Here is a 17,171-nt window from a genome sequence, read left to right as displayed (position 1 = left end):
TGGAACGACGCCAAACATTCGATCATATTCCACCCCAACAAACCAAACAGAACGACACGAAGAACACCTGCATCCAATAATTTAAATCGAGTGGAACGACACGAAGAACACTTGTATCCATTAAACTTAATCGAGTGAAACGATGCCAAACATTCGAGAAACGTCCACCCTAAACAACAAACCACATTCCTCGCATAACTTGCACACGTAAACACCACGTGCACTTTTTGGAATCAATCGCCAAACACAGGTCATGTGGATCCCCAAAAACAATATAAAAGGAGGTCCAGCCCAAACAACTTCAGTCGACCCACAGCAACAAGAGTCGACACACAGCAGCAGACCAGTCAACAGGCAGCATCCACCACGACAGCAGTCGACATCCAGCATCTGACCAGCTACCACATTGCAGATCCAGCGGCCAGCACGACACCAAGTCAACAGCCAATAACCGCTTCGAGAAAACTTCCTCAAATATTCTAATACACTTGTACAATATTTGGGCAAACAATAAAACAACTTAAAACAAGCACAACAGTGTTTCTTTAGGCTGGGATACGGTCAACACTACCTACCCCGCCTACAAAATATTTGATATTATTCGGGATACAACATTACAATAAATAATAGTGAGCACAATACATCAATCTGAGATTCAAATATTTTAATTTATCGAGGACATATTGTTACAATACATATTACATCAATTTTGAGATTAAAGTATTTGATATTATTCAGGATACAACATTACAATAAATAATAGTAAACCCAATACATCAATTTGAGATTCAAATACAGGTAGTCCTCGACTTACGACGGTTCGCACTTACGACCGAAAAAAAAAAAAATTATTAATTAATTATTTTTCAAAAATTGATTGATAAATCTCAAGCGGATGTGAGGTATGAAAACGGGGAATTCTCTTTCGGAAGAAATGAAACATATCAGTAGTTTTACAAATTAAGTTATGACTCATTCTTTTGGGTTTCGTCACCAATCGCACGACGGTAACATACTCATATGGTCGTTACTGTTTGTTACATAACTGTTCGTTATTGTTTTAGAATGTTTATTTTCTTAATTTCGTGTTGATTAATGCTCAAATTTTTATTTATAAGAAGATTTATAATGTGTGATATAGAATCGTGATAATGACTGATAAATAAACTCTTGTTAAAAAAAAGAGAAAGGTGATAGACTTAGAAATGAAACTTGAAGTGATAAAACAATAAAAAAAATCGTAAGCCGTCAAATTAAAATCGTCCTTGTCATTCAAATCTAAAATAATAAATAAAAAAAGACTCGGACCCATTCAACAAATGGTAAAATTACTAGTGATTTGGATCGAAGACAAGATTGAAAAGCGATTTCCATTGCGTCTCTTAAAGCTCATTATTTAAAAATTATCGATTTGAACCCGTTTCTCTTTGCATATACGAAAAAGAAAAAAAAATGTCGAGGATATTACTAACCTAATCGTACAATTTTGCGAACGTCTACAATTTGACGTAGATAACGAAGACATCGACCAACTTCTTGAAAATGATTTAAAAGATGTAACCAACGCAGAATTATTAGATCTTGAAACTCAAATGGTTGCAGAAGAGGATATTGATGAAAATAAATCAATCACATCTGCGGAACCGCTGAAAAAATTTGTATTGAAATAAATGGCTGCTGCTTTTAATTTAATTAATCAAGGAATACAAAAGTTTGAAGTGATGGAACCAGACATTGAAAGATTTTCAAATGTGAACCGCAGGATTCAAGAAAATCTTGCATGCTACCAAGAAATATATAGAGAAAAAATACAGGATAATTTTCAAACAAAATTAGACACATTTTTCAAAAAAACTCATACGACTGTATCTCAAACTGAAGATGAAGAAATGGATTGTACTTATGTGATAAGTGATGAGGATGTATAATTTATAATTAATAAGTACGGATGATGTAGATTTTTTTTAAAATTTAAATATGAATTCATTTGAATTACTGTATTAATAAAAGTAAGTAAAATCACCGAAAAAAAAAATATAAATATATTCCTCGACTTACGACGGATTCGACTTACGACCGAGGTTCAGGAACGTATCTCCGTCGTAAGTCGAGGAATACCTGTATTTGAATTTATCGAGGACATATTGTTACAATACATATTACATCAATTTTGAAATTAAAATATTTGATATTATTCAGGATACAACATTACAATAAATAATAGTGAGCACAATACATCAATTTTGAGATTAAATTATTTATTTTAAACATTTAGTAAATTTCACAAATAAACTTATTTAATTTTTGATAATTTTTTTTTTTTTTTAGATGATTTTGAAACATTGTCAACCTTTCTTGTTACATTTCACAATTTTGTCAACATACCGAATATACCACCAAGAGGCCAAATGTAACATTATGATTATGCAAGTTAAACGTTAAACAAAAATTGCAATGTGTTTATTTTGTATTGTTTCGCTTATTTTCACGGTGTTTGTTCGACTTCTTTTTGACAATCTGAAGCCGCTGATCGCCCGATATGATGTTTATAGTCGGTGTTACAACCTTGGGAGGAGTAGGCAGCTCGTCCAACGGGATTTGAGGCGGGGGGCTCACGGAATTGGCTTTTTCCGGAGATATCGGACCGCTGGCAGTCGACGACGAAGAACATTCGATCACCATCGGCGGAGAATTAATGCTGCTCGCATTGTCGAAGTCTAGAGCGTCGAGACAAGTCATACACTGCTTATAATTGGACTGTGACACTCCTAGAAAAGTCAAAGGTTGAGTTTCTTTTGTCATGAGATTTAATCAGATGTTTTTACATATATATATATTTATTTATTTATTTATTTATTCACAAATTTGCCATAGTGACTTTACAGATCAACTCCAAGTCGACACTATGGCTATATAAAAAGGAAATTAATTCCTATTATATTATAATAATATTATATATTAATTAAAAGACAAATATGGATAAAACAAATACAAAAATACAAAATTGTTAAAACATGAAATATAAAAATATAAAAATACGAAATTGTAAAAATATAAAATATAAAAATATAAATTGTAAAAATAAAAATATAAAATTGTAAATACATGAAATATAGAAATATAAAAAACATGAGAAATAAAATTATAATGAAAAATAATAATATGAAAGATAAATATATAAAAATATGAAACATAAAAATATAAAAATTTGAAAATATAAAAATAGGAATATAAAAATGCAATATGTTACAAGTTGCTAAGATCTCAAACTAAACAGTACCTCAACCAGATCAGTATCTTTCTCCTTTTCGCGTTCCTTTTCCTTCTCTCGCCCCGTGTCCAAATATTTCAGCTCATCTAAAGCTGAACGCAATTGGTCGGTAGAATCGCTGCTCGAAGAGTGCAGCAATCGCAGAGCTTGGCAGATGGTGGGGTCCAGCTCTAAGGCACACATCGTGACGTCGTAGACTGACAAGCTGTGACTGACGAAAAATTAACTGAAGGCCAAAGGTTGTCAGATTTAATCAATACTTCATTGGGATATGGGTGTATAATGGTCGACTACTGCATGACTTGTACAAAAACCAACTGTTGCTCTTTATTGCGAATCATTACTAGACACGATGTCAATAAATCTCACTGCTATTTTATTTAAGACACAACAAAGCAACAGGTGTTTTTCTACAAAATATATTATTTATTTATGAGAATATATGGGGAAGACGGCGGAAGCCGATAGGTCCACGGGGCCTAATCGCTTAGTATAGATAATGAGATAAAACACTAATTACTCATAACATTAATATGGTAAAAGACAAAAAAAGTAAACACTATAAAGGATATGACTAGAGATGATAAAAAATCTGTATAATGGAACATCTGGCAGCCGAAAAGTCCATCATACTAACGATAACTATCATACTAACGAGAACTCGAGTGCCAAAAATTGTGTATTTGCGATTTTCATGGAAAAATTGTCTTTGTGACCACCGCAATGTGACGAATAGTCCAATTACCTTTTAGTACATAGGTAATAATTAAAGAAAGGTCATATTAATTTAAATATAAGACTTTTTATAAAATTATTTGAATGTCAAATATCATATTTATTCAAAATTTATGCATAAAATACATTTAATATATGTAATACAAGATCCTCTTAAACATTGAAAATTTTATGTATGTATTTATATTTTAACAATAGATAAAGGACAGTTTGATACATATATTGCTTTAGCAAATGCTCTATCAAGTTGATGACATTCGGAATCAGTAATATTGTCAAAATATGATTATATTCACCTATGGTTTATGCTAAGTAAACGTGCAGTAGATTCAATGCATGAAGATTCAAAAGTAGTGGACTGGTCTATAGCATCCATGTCAATAATATCGGTATCTATGTATTAAAAGTGATGTCTCAACTACGTGATTTTTTTTCTTTTTTCTTGATATTTAGTGCAGGTAGATATGTATGTATATGATTTATCGCGCTCACATACGCACACGGTACGAGAGAGGGAGACAGAGCAGAGCCATCATCAGCGGAGACCAGACCACAGACGACGAAGGAAGACACCGTGAGGCCAAAGCCACGCTACTCTTACCGCTGAGCAATTCTACAAACATCACGTCCAAGTGGCTTCTCGATTGAGAACCCCTGGCGTCCATACAGTTACATTTCGTATCACAATATCTACATACAGCTGCAAACTTCTTACTTGTTCCGCATTCTTGCAGAATTCTTTTAAAGTGATTCCAAACTGCTGATTTTGGTCTTACCATTTTATAATGGGATTAAAATATGAATGAATAATAGAATTATATTTTTGAATTAATGAAAGCAAATGATATTGAAAAGAATTTATTACTTTGGATGAAAAAATAAATTCTTTATATCCACGATTTCGAATTCCGAGATCGACATATTTGCCACTTGCATTTCGAACAAACGACAATTGTACGGACGCCAGGGGTTCTTAATCGAGAGTCACCTGATGTCGGTTTATGAGATAGCTCGTGGTTAGCGTGGGCGGGGCTGGTTTCCTCACGGTATCTTCCTTCGTCTTCGGTGGTCTGGTCTCTGCTGATGATGGCTGCTCTGCTCTATCTCCTTCTCTTTCGTATAGTGTGCGTGGGATGCGTGATGTGGAAAAAGGGCGGGAGATTATATAATAGCAACAGGTTGTAAGTCTGTTTGTATGGCGACTGTATTTTATATAAATTATACAGAGATCAAGCAGGGGGGAAGGGGGGAACGATTTCGAATTCCGAGATCGACATATTTGCCACTTGCATTTCGAAAAAACGACAATAACTAATATCCAACTCAAATACAAATTGGACTCTCCTGGCGGCGACTCTCGTCGGGTGTACCGCAGGGCTCTGTCCTCGGACCATTCCTGTGGAACGCTATGTATGACGGGCTACTGAGTGTAGAGCTCCCGGAGGGTGCCAGCGCCGTTGCTTTTGCGGACGATGTCGCAATCATGGTGGTTGCGAAATCCCTCAGAAGCGTGGAGATCTGCGGCAATGATGCGCTCTATCGGGTGAAGACATGGCTAAATCGCGCTGGGCTGGAACTAGTGTGAGATCACAGTTATCGTCATGATCATGGTATCACAGTTATCGTCGTAGGGAGGCAATCTGCTTTAGAGAATATGTCAAGATTAAAAATGCTGAATTCCATAATTTATTGATAAATATTACTTATACTATGCTATTTTTAAATTTTTCGTTCTAGTATATTTAGAACTGAAATTTGGATTTAATGTAAGTTTAGAATCCTAGCTCCACGCTTGAAACCCAATTATAAATGTGATATTAAATTCTGAACTAAAAAAGGAATTCGAAAAAATATGTGGCTTCAAATTTTTAAACTCTTTCCAATGTTAAATTTTATTTATCGCTGTGTGAATGAGCTGATAAGCATTAAATATTGTGCGAAACAATTAGACATGTCACAAACTGCAGTTATTGATTGAAATCATTATTTACTTAGGGTCTGTGTGGTGTCGCAAATAGAACAACCAAATACCATGATCGGTGGAGAAGAGATGGTCATTGAAATTAGCAAACGTCTTTTCGTTTATATACGTACCAAATTTTTTGTAAAAAACTTCTATAGCTTCACACAAGAGTATTTTTAATACATGACTTGATACAATAGTCAATTTTCTTTAACGTTAGTTGTTTTACATATTGATTATTCATATATTGAAAAGAATATATGTGTTCTGTGTGCATATCTAAGTTTCCCATCCGAATTTACGTTGTTACTACTACGACATTTGTTTACGTTTTTACATTTGACATTTGACGTGTGTGCATTGATACCGCGACATACATATATAATCCATTAATGAGTCAGTCAGTCAGTCACTTTTCTTCGAAGCCGCTGATATAGCTGAACGCATATCTAACATCTACTGCCCCTCCTCTATCATGTCCAACTTGTCTAAAGAATACAAACATAACCCCGTGGGTTCCACATCAGATGACGGCTTATCCATAAAGCTTTTTGCCGGGATGGATTTCATTGTATGTTGGTCTAACAAATTCAACGTGGATCGTTTCCAAGTCGCAAAAACATTCCCGTGATTGGGTTCCACTGATTTCAATGCTATTTTCATAGTGTAGTGGATGTGGTGGAGGCAGTTCAACAGCATGCTGCATTTTTATATGAAAGAGGTGGAAAAATGACTAGTATGATCAAGGTAATGAATATTATGACAATGAACATTTTATAAAGCTACATATGTACATAATAAATTTAAAATTCTTTTCTTACAGAAAATATACATTCAATGTATAGGGAGAATAGGAGGCGCCAAAATTAAATTTATAGAAAATCCCTTTACTGTAATAATCACAACTCCGCTAATGAAGAGAGACCAAACCATAATAACATTATATTTATTGACTCAACGTCATCCTCTGATTTGCAACAACACACTATAACTTTTGTTCTGACAGAAAGTATAGCCAGCGCTGTTCCATTAGCAGTTATCACTACTAAAGTCTAACAACTTTTGAGAATTTTTCAGCATTTTCAGTTCTTTTGAAATATTTCTGGGGAACATAAATCCAAAATATATAGTGACTGCCGATTCTCATGCCGAACGCTTAGCTCTCACTAATGTTGTTAAGGATTTGGAGATGGATCTATGATTGGAGTTTTAATAGTGGATAGACAGATATTATATAGATTATTTAAAAATATAATTATTTCCAACTCATCCCATCTCATAAAGCTGAAATAAACTTTATTATATTTAATAGTTCAGAGGTATGCAGAAAATACTTAGACTGGTTTAAACTTTTGTTTTCCATAAAAATATTGTTTATTTATAGTTCCAAACTGACTAAAATATCACGATTAGATTATAACCTTGTTTTCACATTGTTCTACTAGAACTTAAAATTGATACATACATTTTTTTACATATATTGTTTGTTTATAATGTTTTACCTTTATTACTTATTTATATTGTTAAAATGCAATTTTTCTTAAGATGTGTAATTCTGTTATTCTCATAATTACATATATGACTTAAATATTAATCAGCTAATCACTCACCATATAAAGTTTATCTCTTTTAATTAAAATAATTTAATAGTTCTAATCATTCTCTTTTACCTATTCTCTTGCGAAAAGTCCATTATCGATATTGTGTCTTAAAACTCATGAAAAGAATTCACCGAAGAACGGAGACATCTGATTTTTTTTTATTTGGTGATTCTTCAATGATTCAATGTTGAAATCACTTATTTCATGTGTCTTTTTTGTGTTTTACATTAATGAATATATATTTTTTGTTACGATTGTTTTAAATGTTATTAAAATTATATTTTAATGCTTTTATATGAATAAATGCTATTCTGTTGCTTGAGTGGCCCGTATTTAAACCCAATTACCTGACTCTTATTTCAATTTAAAACCGAAAAATCAAGGTGGACAAGAAATGGTCAAGCATCAAAAAAAAATAAAAAATAGCCTTTGTTTGGGAATTCCGAGTCATATTATATTTACACGATCAATCATAAATTGGGATTTATTTCAGTGAATTAAGATTTCGAAACATACTTAAGTAATTATAACTCTATAAAATTGCATTATGATACAGTTATTTTCTTTCTTAAATATAACATGTAAATTAAAAAGCAGAAATAGTAGATTGTAAGCAGAATATACTACGATGACAATTCATATGTGTGTAGCGGCTGGCGAGCTTTTCTGAAATAAAATTATTGTGTGGAGCAAATAGCTTGTTACAGGGACGAGGAAGAGATGATAAAAATTATAACCATTATTCTCAAATGCTTATATTATATTTTCCAAATAGCAGTTTTGTGTAAACAAGATTTAGGTAGACAAGTTTTGAAAGGAGTATCTATACAATCAGAATGATATTTGACAGTTTAGATTTGAATAGGATGTGTGATTGTAGAGTGTTGAAACAATAAAGGTTTTATTTGTTTATTTAAGATATAGCCAAGCTTAATAACTGATTATATTCAATCACACAAATAATAATGTATTAATATATTTATGTAAATGTAACCCTCTGTGGTGACCGCCGGGGTTCTGGCAGTACCAATGCGATGCACGGTCAGTCACCGTTTTGCGGGAAGCATTCTCTTCGTCAGAATAAACAACACCGTCACTGTTGCACTCGCCTTCCCCCATACCTCTAATAAAATATCTATCGAAATACCTAGGTAACATTTTCTTATCTAACTTATAAATAAAAACCAACATATATATACATATTTTCAGAGTATCATCAAATTTATCAAATACTTTAACACGGATCTTATACTAATATACCTATGTATTTATGTGCATCTAAGATACTCTTCGTGGCTCTATTCTGTAATTTTTGTAGCCTATCTTAGCCTAGCCTACAGAAAAGATCCACAACACATAAAATGTGGTCGGACAATTGCATTATATATGATAACTGCCTCCACCACATCCACTATACTATGAAAATAGCATTGAAATCACTTGGAAACGATCCACGTTGAATTTGTTAGACCAGCATACAATGAAATCCATCCCGGCAAAAAGCTTTATGGATAAGCCGTCATCTGATGTGGAACCGACGGGGTTATGTTTGTATTCTTTAGAAAAGTTGGACATGATAGAGGAGTTAGATGGTGTTCAGCTATATCAACGGCTTCGAAGAAAAGTGACTGACTGACTGACTGACTCATGAATGGATTATATATGTCGCGGTCGGTATGAATGCACACACGTCAAATGTCAAATGTAAAAACGTAAACAAATGTCTGTTAGTGTGTGTGTGTGTGTGTGAGCTATCGACGCGAAACGGGTGGCGAGGAGTAGTAATAGCGTAAATTCGGATGGGAAACTTAGATATGCGCACAGTAAATACAATGATTTATTATGTTTTTAACACATTATACATAAACATATTCTTGAATATATATTATTTGGTTTGATTTTTAAATGCTTTTTATTATTAGGAAATTATGTTCACAATACATATTATATCTACATATTTTAATAGCTACTGATCTACTGATCATTTTCTATTTTATAATGTTATTTTATTTGGTTAGTAATCATTTGTATTATATTGTGGCGGCTCGCTTATACGACATGGTCGAGTTTGGTTGCCTTCCTGCGAGTGAGAACCAACTCGGCTGGGTTCGGAGAGCCACTACTCACTCTTCCTTCAGCTGTCATATAATAAACACGTGCATTAACATGCCAGTCGTCTCATTCGTTCATCCTCCATAACTGGTGACCCCGACGTGATGGGGGGGGGGGGGGGGAGTGATGTGGCGGCTCGCTTAGGTATACTCGAATTAGGTGAATTGCATTAGGCGAACTTACAGTGAATCCGGTAGATTTGGCTACTTGATACAGTGTTGTCAGCGCGATTGATCAGTGTTGTAGTTAAAATAATTGAATAAAAAATAGGTAGTCGTGACTAGAGTTGTGCCAACAGGAAAAACCCGTTTTATTCCCAGGAATAAACCGGGTTGTCCCCCGGAAATTTAAAAATCTGTCAAGCTTACACAAGCGCCACAATCTGTCACAAGCACAAAATCACAAGCGCCACAATCTGCGCAATACGCTCACGCAGGAGACAGCAGAGACCCACCTCAGGTCGCGGTGCTCTTATCGAGTCCTACGTCTCAGAAAAGCGCCCCTGGCGTCTCCTTTCCCTTTCGAACTGTAACTTCTCCCCGATCACAGAGGCAGCAAAGGCCTCCCAAGCCGGCCAGCTCCCTCTGTCGCGGAGCATCGAACCCATCACCATCCCCGTCCATAGCGTTTCCTCCCCGATCACGGCTTTGAGGGCCTCCCTTGGGGCGTCCCACGCAGGACAGTGAAGCAATGTGTGCTCTGCGTCATCGTCAGCTGCTTCACAGTGGTGGCAGCTTGGTGTTGCTTCTTTCCCTATCTTGTGCAGATAGGTTCCGAAGCAACCGTGTCCTGTCAACAACTGGGTGAGGTGGAAGTTCAGGTCACCGTGTTTCCTTCCGCACCATTGCTTCAGGTCCCCGACGAGCTTTTGCGTCCACCTTCCCCCAGTGGCTGACTCCCACCGCTGCTGCCACTGTATCATGGTGGCATCCCTCACTTCGCTTTTTTTCAGCCCGCCGTGTGTCGCCTTTCGCTCAACCGCAAGCAGGTCCACAGGCGGTGTGCCAGCGAGCACCAGTGCGGCATCTTCCGATACCGTGCGGTACGCCGAGACGACCCTCAGAGCACTCCGCCTCTGCACTCCAGCCGTTTTCCGCCTAGTGCGCACCACTTTAAGGGAGTCACACCAGACAGGAGCGCCGTATAGGAGTACAGAGTGGACCACCGAGTTCAGGAGTATCCTCCTAACACTCTTAGGCCCCCCTACATTCGGCGTGAGGTGGGCTAACTGACAGGCAGTCACGTCTGCCCTGGTGGATCCACATGTCTGCCCGCTCCACATGCTCCGTGATCCTGAGCTTCCGGTCGAGCTGGATTCCGAGGTATCGCGCCGAGTTACGGAACGGTACCTACAAACCCTCCAGCTCCAATTTCGGTGGGCCGAAACCTCTTCGTCTGGTGAAGAACACTGCCTCCGCCTTCTGGACTGCTAGTTCCAGCCCAGCGCGATTTAGCCATGTCTTCACCCGATAGAGCGCATCATTGCCGCAGATCTCCACGCTTCTGAGGGATTTCGCAAATACCGTGATTGCGACATCGTCCGCAAAAGCAACGGCACTGGCACCCTCCGGGAGCTCTACACTCAGTAGCCCGTCATACATAGCGTTCCACAGGAATGGTCCGAGGACAGAGCCCTGCGGTACACTCGACGAGAGTCGCCGCCAGGAGAGTCCAATTTGTATTTGAGTTGGATATTAGTTATTGTCGTTTTTACGAAATGCAAGTGGCAAATATGTCGATCTCGGAATTCGAAATCGTTCCCCCCTTCCCCCTTGCTTGATCTCTGTATAATTTATATAAAATACAGTCGCCATACAAACAGACTTACAACCTGTTGTTATTATATAATCTCCCGCCCTTTTTCCACATCACGCATCCCACGCACACTACACTAATACATAGATACCGATATTATTGACTTGGATGCTATAGACCAGTCCACTACTTCTGAATCTTCATGCATTGAATCTACTGCACGTTTACTTAGCATAAACCATAGGCGAATATAATCATATTTTGACAATATTACTGATTCTGAATGTCATCAACTTGATAGAGCATTTGCTAAAGCAATATACATATGTATCAAACTGTCCTTTATCTATTGTTAAAATATAAATACATACATAAAATTTTCAATGTTTAAGAGGATCTTGTATTACATATATTAAATGTATTTTATGCATAAATTTTGAATAAATATGATATTTGACATTCAAATAAATTTATAAAAAGTCTTATATTTAAATTAATATGACCTTTCTTTAATAATTACCTATGTACTAAAAGGTAATTGGACTATTCGTCACATTGCGGTGGTCACAAAGACAATTTTTCCATGAAAATCGCAAATACACAATATTTGGCACTCGAGTTCTCGTTAGTATGATAGTTATCGTTAGTATGATGGACTTTTCGGCTGCCAGATGTTCCATTATACAGATTTTTTTAATCTCTAGTCATATCCTTTATAGTGTTTACTTTTTTTGTCTTTTACCATATTAATGTTATGAGTAATTAGTGTTTTATCTCATTATCTATACTAAGCGATTAGGCCCCGTGGACCTATCGGCTTCCGCCGTCTTCCCCATATATTCTCATAAATAAATAATATAATTTGTAGAAAAACACCTGTTGCTTTGTTGTGTCTTAAATAAAATAGCAGTGAGATTTATTGACATCGTGTCTAGTAATGATTCGCAATAAAGAGCAACAGTTGGTTTTTGTACAAGTCATGCAGTAGTCGACCATTATACACCCATATCCCAATGAAGTATTGATTAATTCTGAAAACCTTTGGCCTTCAGTTAATATTGTATCGGCTAGCAACACAGAATTTTTTCACTATCGGTTTTTCGTCAGCCACAGCTTGTCAGTCTACGACGTCACGATGTGTGCCTTAGAGCTGGACCCCACCATCTGCCAAGCTCTGCGATTGCTGCACTCTTCGAGCAGCGATTCTACCGATCAATTGCGTTCAGCTTTAGATGAGGTGAAATATTTGGACACGGGGCGAGAGAAGGAAAAGGAACGCGAAAAGGAGAAAGATACTGATCTGGTTGAGGTACTGTTTAGTTTGAGATCTTAGCAACTTGTAACATATTGCATTTTTATATTCATATTTTTATATTTTCAAATTTTTATATTTTTATGTTTCATATTTTTATATATTTATCTTTCATATTATTATTTTTCATTATAATTTTATTTCTCATGTTTTTTATATTTCTATATTTCATGTATTTACAATTTTATATTTTTATTTTTACAATTTATATTTTTATATTTTATATTTTTACAATTTCGTATTTTTATATTTTTATATTTCATGTTTTAACAATTTTGTATTTTTGTATTTGTTTTATCCATATTTGTCTTTTAATTAATATATAATATTATTATAATATAATAGGAATTAATTTCCTTTTTATATAACCATAGTGTCGACTTGGAGTTGATCTGTAAAGTCACTATGGCAAATTTGTGAATAAATAAATAAATAAATAAATATATATATATATGTAAAAACATCTGATTAAATCTCATGACAAAAGAAACTCAACCTTTGACTTTTCTAGGAGTGTCACAGTCCAATTATAAGCAGTGTATGACTTGTCTCGACGCTCTAGACTTCGACAATGCGAGCAGCATTAATTCTCCGCCGATGGTGATCGAATGTTCTTCGTCGTCGACTGCCAGCGGTCCGATATCTCCGGAAAAAGCCAATTCCGTGAGCCCCCCGCCTCAAATCCCGTTGGACGAGCTGCCTACTCCTCCCAAGGTTGTAACACCGACTATAAACATCATATCGGGCGATCAGCGGCTTCAGATTGTCAAAAAGAAGTCGAACAAACACCGTGAAAATAAGCGAAACAATACAAAATAAACACATTGCAATTTTTGTTTATCGTTTAACTTGCATAATCATAATGTTACATTTGGCCTCTTGGTGGTATATTCGGTATGTTGACAAAATTGTGAAATGTAACAAGAAAGGTTGACAATGTTTCAAAATCATCTAAAAAAAAAAAAAAATTATCAAAAATTAAATAAGTTTATTTGTGAAATTTACTAAATGTTTAAAATAAATAATTTAATCTCAAAATTGATGTATTGTGCTCACTATTATTTATTGTAATGTTGTATCCTGAATAATATCAAATATTTTAATTTCAAAATTGATGTAATATGTATTGTAACAATATGTCCTCGATAAATTCAAATACAGGTATTCCTCGACTTACGACGGAGATACGTTCCTGAACCTCGGTCGTAAGTCGAATCCGTCGTAAGTCGAGGAATATATTTATTTTTTTTTTTTCGGTGATTTTACTTACTTTTATTAATACAGTAATTCAAATGAATTCATATTTAAATTTAAAAAAAAATCTACATCATCCGTACTTATTAATTATAAATTATACATCCTCATCACTTATCACATAAGTACAATCCATTTCTTCATCTTCAGTTTGAGATACAGTCGTATGAGTTTTTTTGAAAAATGTGTCTAATTTTGTTTGAAAATTATCCTGTATTTTTTCTCTATATATTTCTTGGTAGCATGCAAGATTTTCTTGAATCCTGCGGTTCACATTTGAAAATCTTTCAATGTCTGGTTCCATCACTTCAAACTTTTGTATTCCTTGATTAATTAAATTAAAAGCAGCAGCCATTTATTTCAATACAAATTTTTTCAGCGGTTCCGCAAATGTGATTGATTTATTTTCATCAATATCCTCTTCTGCAACCATTTGAGTTTCAAGATCTAATAATTCTGCGTTGGTTACATCTTTTAAATCATTTTCAAGAAGTTGGTCGATGTCTTCGTTATCTACGTCAAATTGTAGACGTTCGCAAAATTGTACGATTAGGTTAGTAATATCCTCGACATTTTTTTTTCTTTTTCGTATATGCAAAGAGAAACGGGTTCAAATCGATAATTTTTAAATAATGAGCTTTAAGAGACGCAATGGAAATCGCTTTTCAATCTTGTCTTCGATCCAAATCACTAGTAATTTTACCATTTGTTGAATGGGTCCGAGTCTTTTTTTATTTATTATTTTAGATTTGAATGACAAGGACGATTTTAATTTGACGGCTTACGATTTTTTTTATTGTTTTATCACTTCAAGTTTCATTTCTAAGTCTATCACCTTTCTCTTTTTTTTAAAAAGAGTTTATTTATCAGTCACTATCACGTTTCTTTATCACACATTATAAATCTTCTTATAAATAAAAATTTGAGCATTAATCAACACGAAATTAAGAAAATAAACAACAAAAACAATAACGAACAGTTATGTAACAAACAGTAACGACCATATGAGTATGTTACCGTCGTGCTATTGGTGACGAAACCCAAAAGAATGAGTCATAACTAAATTTGTAAAACTACTGATATGTTTCATTTCTTCCGAAAGAGAATTCCCCGTTTTCATACCTCACATCCGCTTGAGATTTATCAATCAATTTTTGAAAAATAATTAATTAATAATTTTTTTTTTTTTCGGTCGTAAGTGCGAACCGTCGTAAGTCGAGGACTACCTGTATTTGAATCTCAAATTGATGTATTGGGTTTACTATTATTTATTGTAATGTTGTATCCTGAATAATATCAAATACTTTAATCTCAAAATTGATGTAATATGTATTGTAACAATATGTCCTCGATAAATTAAAATATTTGAATCTCAGATTGATGTATTGTGCTCACTATTATTTATTGTAATGTTGTATCCCGAATAATATCAAATATTTTGTAGGCGGGGTAGGTAGTGTTGACCGTATCCCAGCCTAAAGAAACACTGTTGTGCTTGTTTTAAGTTGTTTTATTGTTTGCCCAAATATTGTACAAGTGTATTAGAATATTTGAGGAAGTTTTCTCGAAGCGGTTATTGGCTGTTGACTTGGTGTCGTGCTGGCCGCTGGATCTGCAATGTGGTAGCTGGTCAGATGCTGGATGTCGACTGCTGTCGTGGTGGATGCTGCCTGTTGACTGGTCTGCTGCTGTGTGTCGACTCTTGTTGCTGTGGGTCGACTGAAGTTGTTTGGGCTGGACCTCCTTTTATATTGTTTTTGGGGATCCACATGACCTGTGTTTGGCGATTGATTCCAAAAAGTGCACGTGGTGTTTACGTGTGCAAGTTATGCGAGGAATGTGGTTTGTTGTTTAGGGTGGACGTTTCTCGAATGTTTGGCGTCGTTTCACTCGATTAAGTTTAAAGGATACAGGTGTTCTTCGTGTCGTTCTGATTGGGTTGTTGGGGTGGAATATGCTCGAATGTTTGGCGTCGTTCCACTCGATATAGTTAAATGGATGCAGGTGTTCTTCGATTCCGTGTCGTTCTACTTGGTTTGTTGGGGTGGAATATGCTCGAATGTATGGCGTCGTTCCACTCGATTTAAATTATTGGATGCAGGTGTTCTTCGTGTCGTTCTGCTTGGTTTGTTGGGGAGGAATATGCTCAAATGTTTGGCGTCGTTCCACTCGATTTAGTTTAATGGATGCAGGTGTTCTTCGACTTGAGATGACGTCAATGGTTGAGCGTGAGAAATGTATTCTCCGTCGCAATAGATTTCGATAGTTTCGATTTGCGGTGGCGAGATTTCTACAATTTGAATCTCAAAATTGATGTAAAATGGATTGGAACAATATGTCCTCGATTAATTAAAATATTTGAATATCAAATTGATGTATTGTGCTTACTATGATTTATTGTAATGTTGTATCCTGAATAATATCAAATATTTTAATCTCAAAATTCATGTTATATGTATTGAAACAATATGTCCTCGATAAATTAAAATATTTGAATCTCAAATTGATGTTTTGTGCTCACTATTATTTATTGTAATGTTGTAATATCAAATATTTTAATAATATCAAATATTAAATATTTAATAATATCAAATATTTTAATCTCAAAATTAATGTAATATGTATTGTAACAATATGTCCTCGACAAATTAAAATATTTGAATCTCAAATTGATGTATTGTGCTTACTATTATTTATTGTAATGTTGTATCCTGAATGATATCAAATATTTTAATCTCAAATTTGATGTAATATGTATTGAAACAATATGTCCTCGACAAATTAAAGTATTTGAATCTCAAATTGATGTATTGTGCCTACTATTATTTATTGTAATGTTGTAATATCAAATATTTTAATAATATCAAATATTAAATATGTAATAATATCAAATATTTTAATCTCAAAATTGATGTAATATGTATTATAACAATATGTCCTCGATAAATTTAAATATTTTAATCTCAAACTGATGTATTGTGCTTACAATTATTAATTGTCATGTTGTTTCCTGAATAATATCAAATATTTTAATCTCAAAATTGATGTAATATGTATTGTAACAATATGTACTCAAAAAATTAAAATATTTGAATCGCAAATAGATGTATTGTGCTCACTATTATTTATTGTAATATTGTATCCTGAAAAATATCAAATATTTTAATC

General features: G+C 34.7%; 2 long non-coding RNA genes across 2 annotated transcripts; one reads left to right on the top strand and one right to left on the bottom strand.

Moving 5' to 3' along the window:
• Positions 1 to 648: 648 nt before the first annotated feature.
• Positions 649 to 4,345, bottom strand: LOC143921921 (uncharacterized). Its single transcript, XR_013261524.1, has 2 exons — positions 3,281 to 4,345; positions 649 to 2,768 (listed from the first exon to the last, which is right to left on the bottom strand). It is a non-coding gene; the product is annotated as an uncharacterized LOC143921921 (long non-coding RNA).
• An 8,148-nt stretch (positions 4,346 to 12,493) lies between these two features.
• LOC143921913 (uncharacterized) lies at positions 12,494 to 15,377 on the top strand. Its single transcript, XR_013261523.1, has 2 exons — positions 12,494 to 12,746; positions 13,261 to 15,377. It is a non-coding gene; the product is annotated as an uncharacterized LOC143921913 (long non-coding RNA).
• Positions 15,378 to 17,171: the final 1,794 nt, after the last annotated feature.

The sequence above is a fragment of the Arctopsyche grandis genome, chromosome 2, assembly GCF_051622035.1.
Source record: "Arctopsyche grandis isolate Sample6627 chromosome 2, ASM5162203v2, whole genome shotgun sequence".
NCBI classification, from domain to species: Eukaryota; Metazoa; Arthropoda; class Insecta; order Trichoptera; family Hydropsychidae; genus Arctopsyche; species Arctopsyche grandis.
The sequence above is the reverse complement of the archived record's forward strand: the minus strand, read 5'-3'. Positions and strand labels throughout refer to the sequence as shown.